Source organism: Arachis duranensis, chromosome 1, assembly GCF_000817695.3.
Source record: "Arachis duranensis cultivar V14167 chromosome 1, aradu.V14167.gnm2.J7QH, whole genome shotgun sequence".
In the NCBI taxonomy this organism is placed as follows: domain Eukaryota; kingdom Viridiplantae; phylum Streptophyta; class Magnoliopsida; order Fabales; family Fabaceae; genus Arachis; species Arachis duranensis.
In genome coordinates, this window is record NC_029772.3 from 42,180,927 (window position 1) to 42,187,918 (window position 6,992).

At 38.5% G+C, this 6,992-nt stretch overlaps 1 non-coding gene across 1 annotated transcript; it reads right to left on the reverse strand.

The window, feature by feature from the left end:
* Nucleotides 1–3,632: 3,632 nt before the first annotated feature.
* Nucleotides 3,633–3,740, reverse strand: LOC127742597 (small nucleolar RNA R71). The gene has a single exon (XR_008003940.1). It is a non-coding gene; the product is annotated as a small nucleolar RNA R71 (small nucleolar RNA).
* Nucleotides 3,741–6,992: the final 3,252 nt, after the last annotated feature.

Below are 6,992 nucleotides of genomic sequence, written 5' to 3' on the forward strand. Positions count from 1 at the left end.
GCTGGAAGATCACGTTTATTAAGTTTCTTTTTCCTTCAAATTGTAATTTTCTTTTCACTTTTGTAATTTTCTTTTATTTTATAGATCTAGGAGTAGTATAAATACCCTTGGAAGTATTGGAAAAAGGGTTAGTGATGAGCGGATAATTTATACGCTTTTTGGCACTGTTTTTATATAGTTTTTAGTATGATTTAGTTAGTTTTTAGTATATTTTTATTAGTTTTTAAGCAAAATTCATATTTCTAGACTTTACTATGAGTTTGTGTGTTTTTCTATGATTTTAGGTATTTTTTGGCTGAAATTGAGGGACCTGAGCAAAAATCTGATTCAGAGGCTGACAAAGGACTGCAGATGCTGTTGGATTCTGACCTCCCTATACTCGAAGTGGATTTTCTGGAGCTATAGAACTCCAAGTGGCGCACTCTCAACTGCTTTGGAAAGCAGACATCCAGGGCTTTCTAGGAATATAAATAGTCCACACTTTGCGCGAGTTTTAATGATGTAAAATGGCGTCAAAACACCAGCTCTCTGCCCTTTTCTGGCGTCAAAACGCCAAAACTGGCATAAAAGTTGGAGTTAACGCCAAAACTGGCACCAAAGCTGGTGTTTAACTCCAAGGAAGACCTCTACACGTGTAAAGCTCAATGCTCAGCCCAAGCACACACCAGGTGGGCCCGGAAGTAAATTTTTGCATCATTTACCTATTTCTGTAAACCCTAGTAGCTAGTTTCATTATAAATAGGACCTTTTACTATTGTATTTTCATCTTGGAATCTTAGACACTGGGGGCTGGCCTCTCGGCCATGCCTACCCTATTTTCACTTATGTATTTTCAATGGTGGAGTTTCTACACACCATAGATTAAGGGTGTAGAGCTCTGCTGTTTTCTATTCAATTCATGCTTATTCCTATTCTAAGATATTCGCTTGCACTTCAACCGGATGAATGTGATGATCCGTGACACTCATCACTATTCTCAACCTATTAAGTGTGCCTGACAACCACTTCCGATCTATTTTAGATCGAGCGTGTACCTCTTAGCCTCCATTCCGAAAGATCGGAGTCTTCGTGGTATAAGCTAGAAATATTGGTGGCCATTCCTGAGATCTGAAAAGTCTAAACCTTGTCTATGGTATTCCGAGTAGGATCTGGGAAGGGATTACTGTGATGAGCTTCAAAATCGCGAGTGTTGGGCGTAGTGACAGACGCAAAAGGATAGTAAATCTTATTCCAACATGATCGAGAACCGACAGATGATTAGCCGTGCAGTGACAGCGCATTTGGACCGTTTTCTATGAGAGGACGGGAGGTAGCCATTGACGCTGGTGAAACCCAACATACAGCTTGCCATGGAAAGGAGTATGAAGGATTGGATGAATGCAGTAGGAAAGCAAAGATTCAAGAGGGATGAAGCATCTCCATACGCTTATCTGAAATTCCCACCAATGATTTACATAAGTATCTCTATCTTTACTTTCTATTTATTTATCTTTTATTTATCAAAACTCCATAACCATTTGAATCCGCCTGACTGAGATTTACAAGGTGACCATAGCTTGCTTCAAGCTAACAATCTCCGTGGGATCGACCCTTGCTCACGTAAGGTTTATTACTTGGACGACCCAGTGCATTTGCTGATTAGTTGTGCGAAGTTGTGAAAAAGAGTTGAGATTACAATTGTGAGTACCAAGTTGTTGGTGCCATTGTGTATCACAATTTCGTGCACCATGTTTTTGGCGCCGTTGCCGGGGATTGTTCGAGTTTGGACAACTGACGGTTCATCTTGTTGCTCAGATTAGGTAATTTTTATTTTCTTTTCAAAAATCTTTCAAAAGTTTTCTTTATTTGTTTTCGTTTTCCCCAAAATTATTTTCGAAAAAACAAAAAAAAATTCATAAAAGCATAAAAACTCAAAAATATTTTATGGTTCTTGTTTGAATCTAGGGCCAAATTTTAAGTTTGGTGTCAATTGCATGATTTTAATCGTCTTGCAATTTTCAAAACACATACATTGTCTTCTTGATGATCTTCAAGTCGTTCTTGATGAATTGCCTTGTTTGATCTTCATGATTTATTGATTTGCACTGCATGATGTTCTACATATGCATTTTTGCATTCATATGGCCCAAACATGAGAAAGTTCTAAGTTTGGTGTCCTCCATGTTTTCTGTCATTAAGAAAACTGAGTTCTTGATGTTCATCTCGATCTTCAAGATTGTTCTTGGTGTTCATCTTGACGTTCATAATGTTCTTGCATATATCTTGTGTTTTGATCCAAGAATTATATGTTTCGACTCATTTTGTTGTTTTTCAAAATTGAAAACATATCTTTTTGAATAAAGGATTTAGCAAAATGAAGATCTAAGAACATAAAGTAGAGGAATTACAGAGAAAAAACTGGGCGTTCAAAACGCCCAGTGAAGAAGGAAAACTGGTATTTAAACGCCAGCCAGGGTACCTAGCTGGGCGTTTAAACGCCCAAACCATGCAACAATTGGGCGTTAAACACCCAAAACATGCAGCTCCTGGGCGTTTAACGCCAGGATGACACAAGGAGAGGAATTATATTTTCAAAAATATCTTTTTCAAAATCATATCTTTTTAAACATATCTTTTTCAAAAAAATCAAATCTTTTTAATTTCCCTTTCAAATCTTTTTCAAAATAAATTTCAATCATATCTTTTCAAACATATCTTTTTCAAATCAAATCTTTTTCAAAATCAATTTCAAAATCTTTTCTAACTTCCTATCTTTTCAAAATTGATTTTCAACTCTTTTTCAACTAACTAATTGACTTTTTGTTTGTTTTAATATTTCTTATCTTTTTCAAAACCACATCCAATTTTTCAAAAATTTATTTTAATTTTACTCTTTTTATTTTCAAAAATTCTACCCCCTCTTTTATCTTTTTATATTTAAACACTAGCATTCCTCCTCCATTGTCAATTCGAACTCCACCTCTCTTTGTGTGTTCGAATTCTTCCTTACCTACCTTATCCTTCCATTATTGTTTTCCTCTGACACCTCAAGGAATCTCTATACTGTGACATAGAGGATTCCATATTTTCTTTGTTTTCTTCTCTTTCATATGAGCAGGAACAAAGATAAAGGCATACTTGTTGAAGTTGATCCTGAACCTGAAAGGACCCTGAAGAGGAAGCTAAGAGCAGCTAAAGCACAAAAATCTGAAGAGGACCTCACTGAAATTTTTGAAAAGGAATTAGCAAAAGAAACAATTATGGCTGAACCAAACAACAATGCAAGGAAGATGCTTAGTGATTTTACTACAGCTACTTCCAACTTCTATGGAAGAAGCATCTCAATCCCTGCCATAGGAGCAAACAATTTTGAGCTAAAGTCTCAATTAGTTTCTCTACTACAACAGAACTGCAAGTTTCATGGACTTCCATCAGAAGACCCTTATCAGTTCTTAACTGAGTTCTTGCAGATCTGTGATACTGTTAAGACCAATGGAGTTGATCCTGAAGTCTACAAGCTTATGCTTTTCGCTTTTGCTGTAAGAGATAGAGCTAGAACATGGTTGGACTCACAAACTAGAGATAGCCTGGACTCTTCGGATAAGCTGGTCATGGCTTTCTTAGCCAAGTTCTTTCCTCCTCAAAAGCTGAGCAAGCTTAGAGTGGATGTTTAGACCTTCAGACAAAAAGATGGTGAGTCCCTCTATGAAGCTTGGGAGAGATACAAGCAGCTGACCAAAAAGTGTCCTTCTAACATGCTTTCAGAATGGACCACATTAGATATATTCTATGATGGTCTGTCTGAATTTTTCAAGATGTCACTGGACCATTCTGCAGGTGGATCCATTCACCTAAAGAAAACACCTGCAGAAGCTCAGGAACTTATTGAAATGGTTGCAAATAACCAATTCATGTATACCTCTGAGAGGAATCCTGTGAGTAATGGGACGCCTCAAAAGAGAGGAGTTCTTGAAATTGATGCTCTGAATGCCATACTGGCTCAGAACAAGATACTGACCCAACAAGTCAATATGATCTCTCAGAGTCTGAATGAATTGCAAAATGCATCCAACGGTACTAAAGAAGCATCTTCTGAAGAAGAAGCTTATGATCTTGAGAACCCTACAATGGCAGAGGTGAACTACATGGGTGAAGCCTTTGGCAACACCTATAATCCTTCATGGAAAAATCATCCAAATTTTTCATGGAAGGATCAACAGAAGCAAGGCTCAATAATAACAATGGTGGAAGAAACAGGTTTAGCAATAGCAAACCTTTCCCATCATCATCTCAGCAACAGACAGAGCATTCCGAGCAGAATCCTTCTAGCTTAGCAAACATAGTCTCTGATCTATCTAAGGCCACTCTTAGTTTCAAGACTGAAGCAAGATCCTCCATTAGAAATTTAGAGGCACAAGTAGGCCAGCTGAGTAAAAAGGTTACTGAAACTCCTCCTATCACACTCTCAAGCAATACAAAAGAGAATCCCAAAGGAGAGTGCAAGGCCATTGATATAATCAACATGGCCGAAACCTTAGAGGAGGAGGAGGATGTGAATCCCAATGAGGAAGATCTCAGGGGACGTCCAATGGTCAGTACAGAATCCCCTAATGAGGAAACAAAGGAATCTGAGGCTCATACAGAGACCATAGAGATTCCCTTAGACCTCCTTTTACCATTCATGAGCTCTGATGACTATTCATCTTCTGAAAAGGATGAAGACATTGTTGAAGGGCAAGTTGCCCAATATTTAGGAGCAATCATGAAGCTGAATGCCAAGCTGTTTGGTAATGAGACTTGGGAGGAAGAGCCTCCCTTGCTCACCAATGAACTGAATACATTGGTTCAGCAAAATTTACCTCAAAAGAAACAGGATCTTGGTAAATTCTTAATACCCTGTACCATAGGCACCATGACCTTTGAAAAAGCTCTGTGTGACCTGGGCTCAGGGATAAACATGATGCCCCTCTCTGTAATGGAGAAACTGGGAATCTATGAGGTACAGGCTGCCAAATTCTCATTGGAGATGGCAGATAAATTTATGAAAAAGGCTTATGGACTAGTAGAGGACGTGCTAGTGAAGGTTGAAGGCCTTTACTTTCCTGCTGATTTCATAATCCTAGACACTAGAAGGGATGAGGATGAATCCATCATCCATGGAAGACCTTTCCTAGCCACATCAAGAGTTGTGATTGATGTTAACAGAGGAGAGTTGATCCTTCATGCGAATGAAGAATGCCTTGTAGTAAAGACTCAAGGTTCTCCATCTGTAACCATGGAGAGTAAGCATGAAGAGCTCCTCCCAATACAGAGTCAAACAGAGCCCCCACATTCAAACTCTAAGTTTGGTGTTGAGAGATCTCAACCATAGTCTGATAATCTGTGAGGCTCCATGAGAGCTCACTGTCAAGCTATTGATATTAAAGAAGCACTTATTGGGAGGCAACCCAATTTTATTTTAATTTTATCTATATTATTTTGTTTCCTTTTAGGATGATGATCATGTGAAGTCACAAAGACAATTACAAAAATAAAGAAAAAAATAAAAAATATCATTAAAAATAGCACACCCTGGAGGAAGGACTTATTGGCGTTTAAACGCTAGTAAGAGTAGCAAAATGGGCGTTTAAACGCCCAATCTGGCACCTTTTTGGGCATTTAAATGCCAGAATAGGGCACCAGACTGGCGTTTAATCGCCAAAACAAGGCAACAAACTGCCGTTCAGATGCCAGAACAGGAAGGAAAGCTGGCGTTTAAACGCCAGAACAGGGTAGCAAACTAGCGTTTAAACGCCAGAATTGCACTCTAAGGCATTTTGAACACCCAATTGGAGCAGGGATGAAGAATTTCTTAACCCCTCAGGATCTCTGGACCCCACAGGATCCCCACCAACCTCAACTCACTCTCTGTCCTCTTCACACCTTTCTACAATACTCTTCCCCAAATACCCTTCACCAATCACCTCCATAACTCTTCCCCAAATACCCTTCACCAATCACCTCCTTAACTCTTCTCCAAAAACCCCACCCACCTTCAAAATTCAAAACCTACACCTTCCATCTCCTCCATTTTCTTCGTCTTCTACATCTTTCTTTCTTCTTTTACTCGAGGACGAGCAAATATTTTAAGTTTGGTGTGGTAAAAGTATTGCTTTTTGTTTTTTCATAACCATTTATGGCACCTAAGGCCAGAGAAACCTCTAGAAAGAGGAAAGGGAAGGCAACTGCCTCCACCTCTAAGTCATGGGAGATGGAGAGATTCATCTCAAGGGTCCATAACTCAGTAGTAGAGCATTTGATTGCACAACTAGAAAGCCCATTCATGGCACTCAATAAGAGCATGAGGAATTCCATCATCAAGAAATCCCTGAGATGTCTTAAGGGATGCAATTTCCTCTACATAATTACTGGGAGCAACTTAACACTTCTTTGGAAAGCTTGAGTTACACCATGGACCAATTAAGGGTGGGACACCAAGAGCACTCCATCATTCTCCATGAGATTGGAGAAGATCAAAGAGCTATGAGGGAGGAGCAACAAAGGCAAGGAAAAGACATAGAGGAGCTCAAGAGTACCATTGGTTCTTCAAGAGGAGGAAGACGCCACCCTCACTAAGGTGGACTCATTCCTTAATCTCCTTGTCTATTTATTTTTCTATTTTTGGCTTTATGCTGTATGTTTTATCTACGTTTATGTCTTCACTAAATGATCATCAGTGTCTAGTGTCTATGTCTTAAAGCTATGAATAACTCCATGAATCCTTCACCTCTCTTTAATGAAAAATGTGCTTAATTACAAAAGAACAAGAAGTACTTGGATTTCAGATTTTATCTTGAAACTAGTTTAATTATTTTCATGTGGTGGCAATACTTTTTGTTCTCTGAATGAATGCTTGAACAGTGCATATTTTTTATCTTGTTGTTTATGAATGTTAAAGTTGTTGGCTCTTGAAAGAATGATGAGCAAAGGAAAATGTTATTGACAATCTGAAAAATCATGAAATTGGTTCTTGA